The 13,949-nt window shown below is 42.9% G+C and overlaps 1 pseudogene; it reads left to right on the top strand.

Moving 5' to 3' along the window:
• The first annotated feature begins 9,572 nt into the window (after window positions 1-9,572).
• Window positions 9,573-10,967, top strand: LOC105003287 (annotated as a pseudogene).
• Window positions 10,968-13,949: the final 2,982 nt, after the last annotated feature.

The raw sequence follows: 13,949 nt of genomic DNA on the forward strand, positions 1-13,949 counted from the left end.
TCAAGATGACTGTTCTCTTGCTCTCTGCTCATTTCCTGCTCTGCCAGTTCCTGCTTCACTCACATGGCTATTCTAGCCTCTTAATTACAGGGCTTAATCAGTAACTGGTTACATGCTTGCGCTAGCTTCTGGTTTCTCCTCATAACAGATGAACCAACCTGACATCAATTCACCTATAAATCGTAGTCCCCTTCTCCCCCAAGAAGCAGAGATTGCTGCCATGCCCTGCCTGCTGTCTGCTGACCATGGTGGGACGTTGCTCCAGGCCCCTTCGCTTTGGACATGTAAGATCCCTTATCCAAAAAGGCACTGATGTCTCTGTCACTGTTTCTGGGCTCTTTCTTTGGTCTTGAGTCTGGGCAACTATAAGGTTTGTAGGCCAGGTACTGCACCCCAACAGATGCCAAGGTTATAAAAGTCAAAAAGTGAGGAATGTTCCAGATTGAAAGATACTAAGAGACCATGACAGGAGAAACAGCACCCGCCTTTGGATTAAATCCATTTAATCCAAATGGTTGCACCCCAACAGATGCCAAGGTTATAAAAGTCAAAAAGTGAGGAATGTTCCAGATTGAAAGATACTAAGAGACCATGACAGGAGAAACAGCACCCGCCTTTGGATTAAATCCATTTAATCCAAATGGTTGCAGAGGAACAACTGAGACAACTGGGAAAATTTGAACGGGGTCTCTGGGAGACCCGGGAGAAGGATATAGAAGACTCTGTGCTGCCCTTGTAACTTTGCTGAGTGTGGCTGTTTTACCACACTTGAATTATGGTAATTCAAGTCTCATGGATGGAAGAATCTCAGGTTGGTGGGAGGTGGAGATGGGTATAAAACATGTGGCTCTGGCCAAGATGGCATACTTGTAGGATAGAAGGAGGCTTAGTGTAGGGGTTTCACCAGTGCAGTGAAATGGAAACTCACTTCTACGTTCCTGAATGGAAATCAGCCACCAACAGTCTTCGCCTGAGCACCTTAGCTTAAACCAAGGTCCAACTTGTCATGTTGGTCTGTCCAGACTTGTCACGTTGTCCAGACTTGTCACGTTGGTCTGTCTGCTAAATTCACCTCTGGGGTAGCCCCTGAAGGTGTTTTGGAAAGCAGTTGTGAGAGACAGATGGAACTCTTCGTGACCCCATGGACTGCAGCCTCATTGCTGCTGCTGCTGAGTCGCTTCAGTCGTGTCCGACTCTGTGCGACCCCATAGAGGGCAGCCCACCAGGCTCCCCTGTCCCTGGGATTCTCCAGGCAAGAACACTGGAGTGGGCTGCCATTTCCTTCTCCAATGCATGAAAGTGAAGAGTGAAAGTGAAGTCGCTCAGTCGTGTCCGACTCTTAGCGACCCCATGGACTGCAGCCTACCAGGCTCCTGCGTCCATGGGATTTTCCAGGCAAGGGTACTGGAGTGGGGTGCCATTGCCTTCTCCGCAGCCTCATTAGGAAACCTTGAAAACATGAGTGTGATGACTAGATTTGGCCAGCAGATGGCAGCAGGCAATTTCGGGGAAAGAATGCAAGACAACCCCAACTGGGAGGTCCAACTGCTGCTTCAGTGTCAGCCAGCTGAGGGCAAAGGCCTGCTGGCTCATTGAGTTGTTGGCTGTCTCTGAATTAAAGGGCTCCTGCCAGACAAAACCTCAGGCAGTCCAACCTCACTCTGGAAATAATGGGAGAAAGAGGAGGAAAATCTAAAGAAAGTCTTCATTGTGTTCTTAAAGAAAGAAGGCTTTATTTCATTCTAACAATGCAAAAAAGGAAAAAGAGAAGCCATAATTTAACAGACCCTGAATCAGACTCCTCGAGGGTCCCAACCCTTAAAAGGAAAGAGTTGGACTCACAAGTCATGGGGCCTAAAGTGACGTCAAATATTTAGATAATAATAAAAATGAGGCTTTGATTTTTATCTGTAAAACAGGGATGGGGATTTGAGAATTGTATGAATATCTGTGGTGTTTAGAGCAGGGACTGGTACATAGTAAGTATTCAATAGAAATTAACTGCAATTATTATTTACTGAACACTTACTATGGGCCAGGCATTGGACTGTTTTATGTTATATCCTGATTTCTTATACTATACTTGTACTATATATTTTATGTCAACTGTTTAAAGCTTAGGAAACTTGTCATTTAAATTTAAACATTTACTGACTGCCTCCTAGAGCCACTGTGGATTCAGCAGAGATAAGGACAGACACAGTACCTGTCCTTCAAGAACCAACTCTAGGGACTTCCCTGGTGGTCCAATGGTTAAGAATCCACCTTGAAATCCAAGGGATCAGGGTTCAATCCCTGGTAGGGGAACTAAGATCCCACATGCCGAGGAGCAACTAAGCTGGAGCGCCACAACTACTGATCAGGAGTCCATGTGCCACAACAGAAGATCCCACATGATGCAACTGAGATCCAATGCAGCCACATAAATAAGTAAAAAACAAAACAAAACAACAGATTAAAAAAAAAAAGAGTCAACTCTACAGGTGGGTGCATATAGCTAGTTAGGAAAAGAGTGAAAATTTAAAACCAAGACTGATTCAAAAACCTGCTTCTACTACCTTCCATAATAAAGAGACCTAACTTTTACAGATGTCTATTTTGTAACAGACGCTTTACATGTTCAATTTTCATATTGACCCAACGAGGTAGCAATTGTCATCACTGTTTTACAAATGAGGAAATATTGAATGAATTGCTCAGTGGCCGTAGTGATATGGAGTAGTCAAGCTTTATGTACTTGAAGCTCATCTAGATGATTCCAAGGATCAGAAGAGATCTATACCAGCATCACCTCATTCTGTCCAAATGTGAATTCCAACACTGACAGGTCATGAAATCAGAAAGGTATCTCGGGGGTAAGGATCCTCAGATCTTCAGATTCAGGGGTTTTTTGTTTGCTTGTTTTGCTTTTGGTTTTTCTTTTGCATGTTGGTGAAATGGCTTTGGGCTTCCCTGGTGTCTCAGACAGTAAAGAATCCACCTCCGATGCAGAAGATCTTAGCACGATTCAGAATTGAAAGATCCAAAACTGACACTTTGCTCTTTCACAAGCTGCATGATTTTAAAGCAAGTCATTTAGACTTTCTGATACTCCATTTCCTCATGGAAGATAATATGTATTACATTGGAAAACTCAAGATTCAATAAGATGGTTTATGTAAAACTGCTTTGTACAGCCTAAAGGGAAATTGAAGAATTACGTCAATCCTTGTCCAAAATTTTTCCTGTGAAATCTAGTTCAAAACTTGCTATTCAACATCCTTTGTCCTGGATTCAAACTATCTTCCTAGTCTTAACCCTTATGTTTTTAAGTAGACATAGAAATTCTAGTTTAAACTGGCTTAAGAGATAAAGGGAATTCATTGATGTCGTAATTAACTGGCTAATGGATTACTCACAGATTGTTTCAGCTTCAGGAGTAAATTGATCAGAAACAAGGTTTTATCTTTCTACCTTTTAGGATGCCTTTCAGCTGTGCTGGCTCCATTCTTAGTCAAGCTCTGCCCTCATGGTCACGAGCTGGTTGCAGCAGCTTCTGCCTCTACATCCTCTTAATTTCAAATCCAGTGGAAAGAGAATTTACAGTTAAATTCTGGATAAAACTCTGTCACTTTCAACACAGGTCTTGCCTCTGATTCTCACTGGTCCAAATTGAGTTACATGCCCATCATTGAATCAGTCACTCTGGGGCTAGATTATGCTAAATGAACCAGTTGGGACCCGCATTAGAAGTTGAAGGTTGTCAATCTCTTACTACCAATGAGATAACTACAGGGAGGGGTTATTCTCAAAATACAATATGTCATATTATTTCCAGTAGAAAAAGGATGAATAATTGTGGCTGAGTGGCAAAAACAGAACTCTCACGTCTGCCTGAGTCAGATTGAACTCTTATATGGTGTCTGAAGCACTTCCTGTAATTTCTGGCTGATAGGCCTATGGTCATGTTGTTCTCTTCATCTGGAACATTCCTCCAAACTCTATCTACCAATTTCTCCTTGGTTTTCACAATTCTTAGCTTCTTTTTTTATTTTTTCTATTGATTTTTTTCTTTTTTAGTCTCTGTTTCATTTATTTCTGCTCTGATTTTTATGATTTATTTCCTTCTACTAACTTTGGGTTTTGCTTGTTCTTTCTCTGGTTCCTTTAGGTATAAAGTTAGGTTGATGAGATTTTTCTTATTTCTTCTTATGAGGTAAGCTTGCATTGCTATAAGCTTTGCTCTTAGAACTGCTTTTGCTGTATCCTGAGAGGTGTGGGGGTGCCAGGCCACTGTTGGGAGGGGCCGGGTCCCTGATGCTAATAGATTAAAGAGAGTATTCCAAAATGGCTCTTTCAAGTACCAGTGTTACTGTGATTAAATAAGCTCCCCAGAAGTTCTGCCACCAGCATGTCCATCCCCAGGGCGTGTCCCAGTTGCCCCCGGTCTCTCTAGGAGGCTCCCCAAGATTAGCAAGTAGGTCTGAATAAGCCTCCTTTCAAACTATTGCCTCTGCTCTGAGACTTACATCATGTGAGCTTTTGAATGAGTCCTTCAAGAGTGAAATCTCTGTTTCTTTTAGCTTTCTAGATCTTCTGACTATAAATCCCATTGGTTGTTGAAGTCAGGCGTTCTCATCTGTTCCCTTGGGGGCCCCTGGGCCAGGGACCCTGATGTGGAGCTCAGTTTCTTTGCTCCTTGGAGAGGACCTCTGTGATTGTGATATTCCTCCCATATGAGGGTCACTGACTCGGGGGTGTGAGTCCTGACTATGCCACATCTCTGCCCCTCCTACCTGTTTCGTTATTTTATTGTTGTTGTTTTCTGTATGTCTTTAGTCATGGAAAATCTTTTATGCTAGCACTTCAGATGGTTCTCAAAGAATTTGTAGTCTTGGTGTGTCCATGGGAGGAAATGAGTTCTGGTTCTTCCTACTTGCCATCCTGACCACCTTCCCCAGCGAGGAATACTTAAAGAAGCAACTACTTACAACAGCATCTACATAACCAGACATACTATCATTATAACAAGACTCCAAGGAATGGCAAGGTACCCCAGGGCTAGTGACAGCAAGGAACCGTTACTACTCCTGGATAGGATTGGGGAAGAGAATGAAACAGTTTCCCAAACCCAAACAGAGCTGATGGAGGGAGTTACCCAGCAAGAGCTGTAATCTTTGAACCTAGCCACTGAGCCAGGGGAATCCGTACCCTGACCTCTCTCCCCTTTCATCCCCTTTCCACTACTTTCCTATTGGCTGAACCCAACAGGAAGCCAGAGCACAGAAAACCTGTTGATGTCCATCCATACAGGTCAGCCTCCCAGGAAATAAGCAGGTAGAGAGAGTTACAAGAACAGGCAGAAAGTATTGACAGATCTGAAAGGTCTTTTAGTCCCATGATTAATTTTTTTTTTTGCAACAGGAATGTTTATTCTTTACATATTAGACTTAAGAAGGAGTCTAATGGAAAGCGATGGAGATTATGAGATTGGGGGAGTGTGGAGAGACAGCTGGTCAAGTGTCCCTCACTCTCTATGGCAAACTCTAGGGCACTGCCACAGAAGCCCCCTTGCTAGTAGAACATAGTTTGAATGTCACTGATAGTTTAAGCTGTCCATTTTTACAGATGAGGAAATTCCTCAGGGAGAAAGTATTGACAGAAATTCCGAAAGCTAAGTAACTTGCTCAAAGTCTTCCGGTGAGTTAATGGCAGAGCTGAGTTCACTAGAGCTCGGGCCCGTTGGTCACAAGTTCAGTGCTCAAGCACTATTCGGGCACAGAGGGATGAGTAAGGAATTCCCAGAAAAGGAAGACTTTAGGGGTGGGGAAGCAGGCAGCATAATTCAAGTTCACAGTTACACAGCTCTAGGTTCCAATCCTGACTGTGAAACTTTGAAGCCAACTTCTTATTAAATCTCTCATCCTTATTTTCCTCATTGGTAAACTGGAAATAAAAATGCCTGATGTTTATAGCTGTTAAGAGGATAAACAAGATAATATTTAATCCTTAGTATAGTATCTGGCACTGAAACCTCATCAATAACAGCTGGTTGTTATTAATAGTAACTCTGTTTAAGGGTTTCTAAAATTATGCAGATAGCTCATTGACATACTCTGAGAAATGTCTAAGCTCAGAATGTGACCAACCAGGGAAAAGGCTCATAATGGACATTTGTAGATGTTCACCTTCCTAGCATTCTTCTCTTTTGGGAGGAATGCTTGGGATGACTGATCCAACTCCAGCACCAGGATGGTGTGACCCAGGCCTACGCCTATCAGTGAAAAGTCCATCGTCCAAACCGTAAAGCATCAATCCAAGGATGGGTACCTTATCCAACTTGTCAGTTTAGGGTAAACCCTAGGATTTTGGCAAGAGTTACTGGGAAAGAAGTGCTCTTCTCAACTAGAACTGTTAGCAGAAAGGAATGATATCAGCATGGGGATGCTGGAGACACATACGAAGCCATCTCAGAGTTGGATCAAAGGCAAGAGCTTAGAGAATCCTGAGGACATCACCTGGGCTCCTAGGTCAGGGGCTAGCAAACTTTTTCTAGAAAGAGCCATGTAATACTTTAGGTTTTGCTGGCTGTAAGGTCTCTCTTGTGAGTACTTAGTACCACTGTTGCAGCTTGAAAGAACCATGAACAATATGTAAAAGAATAATCACGGCTGTGCCAGTAAAACTTTATTTACAAAAACAGGCAATGAGTTATAGTTCGCCAGCTCCTACCCAAACCATACCTAAGGCCAGATAACCTTAGGACTTCTCAGTTAGGTTTGCCATTGAATTCCCTTTTTGGCTTAGTCTGAGTAGATTTCTCTCACTACAGTAGGAAAAGTCCTATATCTGATATAAATTTCCATTTGATAAAATATGATCTTTATCTAGTTGGTCACAGATGCCCTAATGGTAGAGAAACTGGTCATTTCTGTCATGAAATAGAAACTTTTAGGAGAAAAAAAATCATCCCTTTGTAAGTCCATTCTGCAGGGTCATGTGCTATTGCCACAGAAGTTGGATTTTAGCTGGTGTTTATCTCCTCCTTGTCACAAAGGAGAAACAAGTACTCCTAGGAATCTTTACCTTAGAGCAAAGGGTCCACAAGAGACCAGAGTCCTCGCTTGACTGAAAGACAATGATCCCAGAGGCTGACACTCACAAATGCTCAAGAGCCCTGTAGAAGAGCTCTTATTCAGTGCATGTAAAAATGAGAGCTGGGGTTTGTTTTGTGGAGGGAAGAACTGGATCTTTAGAAAAGTCAGGCCCAAATGTTCCTGTTGAGGGAATTTATCTCCCTTCTTTGGAAATGACCTTAAGGAAGATCTTGTGTTTCTTGGGTCAGAGCAGCTTGTTCTATCTTTTCTGACTTCTTACTGTTGCTCAGACTTTCCTGGAGTTAAGCTGACTTATTTGAAAGCTGAACCCTGCAGTCCTGATCTCAAAATATTAAGTGGAGCTCCTTCTGGCAAGTATCAGATATTATAAGTAAGTGTCTCCTTGAGGACTTTCAGTCTTCACTGAGTAACTCAATGTGTTAGGAGCAGCAAAGAACTTAACAGTCAACTATGTCTTTTCCTGAAAATTGAATGAGTATCATCAAAGTGGGATATATTCAAACATTAAGCTGTACAGAGCAAACTTGAAATTATATAGCTGTCAGAGGAATGAGATTAGTATAGTCACTCTGAGCTTCCATAACAAAGCATCGAGACTGCATGGCCAAACAACATATGTTTATTTCTCACGGTTCTGGAGGCTGAGAAGTTCAAGACCACCAGATCTGGTGTCTGTTGAGAGCTGGCTTTCTGTCTCACAGACAGCCATCTTCTTGTTGTATCTTTACATGGTAAAAGCTCTTTCAGGGCTCTCTTAGAAGGGCACTAATCCCATTTAAAGCTGAAACTCCAGTATTTTGGCCACCTCATGCGAAGAGTTGACTCATTGGAAAAGACTCTGATGCTGGGAGGGATTGGGGGCAGGAGGAGAAGGGGATGACAGAGGATGAGGTGGCTGGATGGCATCACTGACTCGATGGACCTGAGTCTGAGTGAACTCCGGGAGTTGGTGATGGACAGGGAGGCCTGGCATGCCACGATTCACAGTGTCACAATGGGTCAGACACGACTGAGCGACTGAACTGAACTGAACTGAATCGCATTCACCAGGGCTCTACCCTCATGACCTACAGCCTTCATTTCCTAATAACTTTACATTGGGGGTCAGGATTTCAACATATGGATTTGGGGTGGGGAAACACAAACATTCAGTCCATCAGAGATGAGTGTGGGTTTGAGAATTTTGGAGAGGAAGAGTGAGGACATACTGGGTAGAAAGAGTAGAGAGAATCACTGGGACAAAGACATGGTGCTGTAATGAACACTCCATTTACTTTAACAAGTTTTCATGAAGCACCTCCCTTGTGCCAGACACTCAACTCAGCTTTGTGAATATAATAGTAATAATAGGCACAGGGTCTCTGTTCTTGTGGCACTTACACTCTAGTGGACTGTGCAGAAAACACCCATGTAAGGAGACAGAATTTTATTCCCATCAATTGTTAGAGATGAAGTGGGAAGGAAAGAACTGGCCAGATGAGCTGGAGGAAGATGGAAATGGAGTGACTGTTTCAAGAGAGGACTTGATGAAAATGCGTGGTATTTTAATCTATAATATGCAGAGAGGATTGAGGTGGGGAAATGGTGGCCAAGTGTGGGAGGGTGGTGGGAAGACTGAACTTTGGCCTTGTGCTTCTTCCTGTGTCTCTTTTTATCTGTCACCTTGACAACCTGGATCCTCTTTCATTTCAAACTACGAGTAGGGACTGTTTCACTTGTTCAGAATCTTGCAAAATGAGGACCAGTGATTCTTGAGCTGAGTTGAACTGGCACTGCTGAGCTGATGCTAAGATATTATGGAGAAGCAACTCTGTCTTCTTAGTCTCTGCCCCCAAGAGGGATTCCTCTGGAGTCTGTGTAGCAGCTTCAACAAACATGAAAATTACTGTATAAGACTGTGCATCATTTCAAGAACTTTCTCAAGAAAATGCTGTAATTTTTAAAATGTCTGTTCGGAGTGTACAAGAAAAAGTACCTTCAGATGTACAGTTCTAATTCAGATTCTTCTTTAAAACAAGTTTTCTCATAGAAAATTGAACTTCATTGAGAAAGAATGTTAAAGAAATAACTATTTGTGGTGCTAAGTCCAAGAGAATAGAGTTTTCCAAACCATACAGGCAGAGGATAAAAAACAAAGACCTTTGGTAGAGAAAGTGAGGGCTTCCTTTCAGATGGACTATGCTATTCCCTCCTGAGTTCTGCGCAAGTGTCATGTGATGGTATAAACCCTGGGTGGATGACACAGGTGGGAGAGAACACTTCTGTACCATGGAGGTGACAATTCTAAGTTAGAGAAATAGAAAAGGGCCCTTTGGAAAACTTAAAGTAAATGATGTCATTGTCACTTAGCAAAATGTTTGCCTCATATTAAGAAATTTAAGTGAGCCTCTGAGGAATTTTGTTTTACAGATTAAAAATAAATCAGGCTTTCTGCCTGTGTACGCCGCCGAGAAAGCATCGTTGAAGTCCCCCCATCCCCCCTCCACTGCCGTCATGTCTGAGTCAGAGTCTCCCAAGGAGCCTGAACGGCTGCGGAAGCTCTTCATCGGAGGATTGAGCTTTGAAACAACCGATGAGAGTCTGAGGAGCCGTTCTGAGCAATGGGGAACGCTCACAGACTGTGTGGTAAGGAGGGATCCAAACGCCAAGCGCTCCAGAGGCTTCGGGTTTGTCACATACGCCACGGTGGAGGAGGTGAAAGGAAGGCCACACAGGTGGACGGAAGAGTTGTGGAACCCAAGTGGGCTGTCTCAAGAGAAGATTCTCAAAGACCTGATGCCCACTTACCTGTGAAAAAGGTTTTTGTTGGTGGCATTAAAGAAGACACTGAAGAACATCACCTGAGAGATTATTTTGAACAGTATGGGAAAACTGAAGTGATTGAAATCATGACTGACCAAGGCAGTGGCAAAAAGAGAGGCTTTGCTTTCATACTCTTTGATGACCATGACTCCGTAGACAAGATTGTCATTCAGAAATACCACACTGGGAATGGCCTCAACTGTGAAGTCAGAAAAGCCCTGTCTAAGCAAGAGATGGCTAGTGCTTCATCCAGCCAGAGAGGTCGAAGTGGTTCTGGAAACTTTGGTGGCGGTCGTGGAGGTGGTTTGGGTGGGAGTGACAACTTTGGTCGTGGAGGGAACTTCAGTGGTCGAGGTGGCTTTGGTGGCAGCCGTGGTGGTGGCGGATATGCTGGCAGTGGGGATGGTTATAACGGATTTGGTAATGATGGAAGCAATTTTGGAGGTGGCGGAAGCTACAATGATTTTGGCAATTACAATTAATCTTCAAATTTTGGACCCATGAAAGGAGGAAACTTTGGAGGCAGAAGTTCTGGCCCCTATGGTGGTGGAGGCCAATACTTTGCCAAACCATGAAACCAAGGTGGCTATGGTGGCTCCAGCAGCAGCAGGAGCTATGGCAGTGGCAGAAGGTTTTAATTACTGCCAGGAAACAAAGCTCAGCAGGAGAGGAGAGCCAGAGAAGTGACAGGGAAGCTACAGCTTACAACAGATTGGCGAACTCAGCCGAGCACAGTGGTGGCAGGGCCTAGCTGCTACAAAGAAGACATGTTTTAGACAATACTCATGTGTATGGGCAAAAAACTCAAGGACTGTACTTGTGACTTAATTGTATAACAGTTAATTTATAACAATTGTATAAACTTAATTGTATTTTAGTTTCTGTCCTGTGGAAAGTATAAACCATTCCAACAAAAGGTTTTAATGTAGATTTTTTTTTTTTTGCACCCATGCTGTTGATTTCTAAATGTAATAGTCTGATCATGATGCAGAATAAATGTCTTTTTTTTTTTTTTTTTTTTATGTGCTGTGTAAAGTTAGTTTACTCTGAAGCCATTTTGGTAAACTACCCCAACAGTGTGAAGTAAGAATTCCTTCAGGGTGATGCCAGGTTCCACTTGAAATTTATTTACAACCTGCTTTGGTGGAGAAGCTGTTGTCTTCAGAACCTTGGTGTTGTTGAACTGACAGTTACTGTGTTGTGACCTGAAGTTCACCATTAAGACAGTCACCCATGCAAAGTCATGGGTTGGGTTTTTTTTTTTTGGTTATTAATGATTGTTGTCACATCCTATGCAATATATCTAAATTGAATTATGGTACCAGATAAAGTTATAGGAATGAAGCTTGTATATCATCCATTATGATGTGTAATCAATAGAAAATTTAATACCTTCTTGAAAAAAAGAAAACAAATCAGGTTTGGGTGACTTACACAAGATCCCTGAACTCAAAGTCAGAAATGAATGTTGTTTTGTTATATAGGGGTTACTGCTGCTGATGCAAAGTTGCTTCAGTCGTGTCCAACTCTGTGTGACCCCGTAGATGGCAGCCCACCAGGCTGCCCCATCCCTGGGATTCTCCAGGCAAGAACACTGGAGTGGGTTGCCATTTCCTTCTCCAATGCATGAAAGTGAAAAGTGAAAGTGAAGTTGCTCAGTCGTGTCCGACTCTTCGCGACCCCATGGACTGCAGCCTACCAGGCTCCTCCGTCCATGGGATTTTCCAGGCAAGAGTACTGGAGTGGGGTACCATCGCCTTCTCTGATTTAGGGGTTAAGAGGTACACAAAACACCCCGTAAATGGGTCCTAACCTCGGAGTCTTGGGCAGGAAGACCTGAGTTCTGAAAACAGCTGTCATAAAGCAGCTGTCCAGTCCAGTCCATAGGAAGGATTTTAGCCAAGATGGTTGTTTAAAGTTTTTTCAGCTGTGGGTGATTTTACATGGAATATGCCTTTTCTCTTTGCCTGAGTTCTTATCACTCCTTATTAATTGTATCTGACCTTGGTATTACCTGCCTAGCCTGGCCCCTAATGCCATTTAAATTTCTAACACTGGGCAGAGAGAAGGGGCCATGAGGGACAACTTGCAATTATTTGTGGAATAGGCAGAGGAGAAGTAACTAATGAAGGATAGAAGAGAACTAAGAAAAAGTGGTGTGTTGAAAGCAAAAGGTATTCTAAGACAGAAGTGAAATCAGTACAGAAAATTCAAACATTAATAGAATGAGAACAAAGGATTAATAATTAGATTACTGTTTGAAGTGGGGCAAAACTAGATTATGATTGGATTAAGCAATGCAAAGAATTGAACTAGGACTAGAGGCCAGTGTAGTTTTGACTAAAAAATAATTATTCAGACTTAGAATCCAGCCTTCTCATTGATACACAGCAGTCATTACCAGACTTACGTTTCTAGAAAACAAAATTTCATTGCATCTTGGCTACATTGTCATACTGACTCTGTGACTGATGGAAGGACCTTAACTAAGTCATTGGGGGAAATGAAAGAGATGCCAACAATTAAACAGGTTAATTTCTTGGCACAAGGAAGCACCTAAGGTCTTTTAGAAGCCACTAATGCATTTTACATGATTGCTTATAATTTCAGGAAATCCTGACTCATTGCCCCTATAGAGTAAGACGCAAAGGCTGATCTCAATTTACAATCCTGTAAACCAGTTTTGAGTAGAACAGAAATTATTCTTGGCAGAAATATGTCTGTTTAGTGCCTATTTTGAGAATGTCTTGGTATGCGTGTGTTTTATTTTCTTTGAGAAAAAACAGACTTTATTTGGGATGTTCTGGGAATGATTAAGACTAAATGGGCAAGGGAATACCTCCTGGCTTAACATTTGAATGGAAAATGGGGATACCATCAACAAATCTATGCAGTCAGACAAATGAATCCTTGATAAATGGCCCAGATGAAGCTTGAATAAGAAAATGAGAAGTTAGAACCAGTTTGCTAAACCAGGGTGCCAGTGCTGGGTAATGTGAGAACCAGAATGCTACTAACAGTGTCACTGAAAGTTCAACCTCTTTCTGATTTAATCCTCATCATAATGTAGAGTATTCACAGTGGCTATTATTAACCGTTTCACCGATGATAATAACATGAAAAAAAAAATTAGATAACTGAGCCAAACTCACACAGTAGGTTAGTGAGGCAGGGCTAGATTCCAAGTAAGATCAGCGCCACTCTAGATCTCCTATTTCCTCTTCTGCCTTCCTCAGCAACTGCTCCAAACCTTCTTTACAAGTCTGTTGCTCACTGCTTTGTCTGCTCTCTACAGTCCTGATGAATGACCCTGCCCCGGCATCACTGGAAGCGGAGGTCCCTGACTGCCATCCTGTGCTCCTACCGTGTGAGCCCTGGCCATGTATGCCATCCCATTGCTTGTCCTCCAGGCTCTCCCTTCTGCTCAAAGGCATGTCTCTCTGCACATTGCCTCTCTTCATTTCACGTCTTCCCTGAAATTTCCCCCCGTTTATAACACACTCAAGTTTCTCTCAGTCTAAAAAAAAACTTATCCTTCAACTCTCAAATCCAATCTAGCTTCTTCCTCTCTCATTCAAATTTCTCCCAACAGTTGTCCCTATGTCCCACCTCCCAATTTCTCTTCAGCCCACTTCTCCCTTCGCTACCCTGAAATTTAGTTTCAGGCAGTGTTATGGGCTTAATGGAGTCCTTCCAATTATGATGAGATATGATGAAATCCTAGCCCTCAGTGCCTCAGAATGCAATGAGGACACAGAAGAGGCCAAGTTCTCTAATGTGCCCCAGTTCAGTTCAGTTCAGTCACTCAGTCATGTCCGACTCTCTGCGACCCCATGAATCGCAGCACGCCAGGCCTCCCTGTCCATCACCAACTCTCGGAGTTCACTCAAACTCACGTCCATCGAGTCGGTGATGCCATCCAGCCATCTCATCCTCTGTCATCCCCTTCTCCTCCTGCCCCCAATCCCTCCCAGCATCAGGGTCTTTTCCAATGAGTCAACTCTTCACATGAGGTGGCCAAAGTACTGGAGTTTCAGCTTCAGCATCAGT

This window comes from Bison bison, unplaced genomic scaffold (assembly GCF_000754665.1).
Source record: "Bison bison bison isolate TAMUID 2011002044 unplaced genomic scaffold, Bison_UMD1.0 scf7180017864466, whole genome shotgun sequence".
Classification (NCBI taxonomy): Eukaryota; Metazoa; Chordata; class Mammalia; order Artiodactyla; family Bovidae; genus Bison; species Bison bison.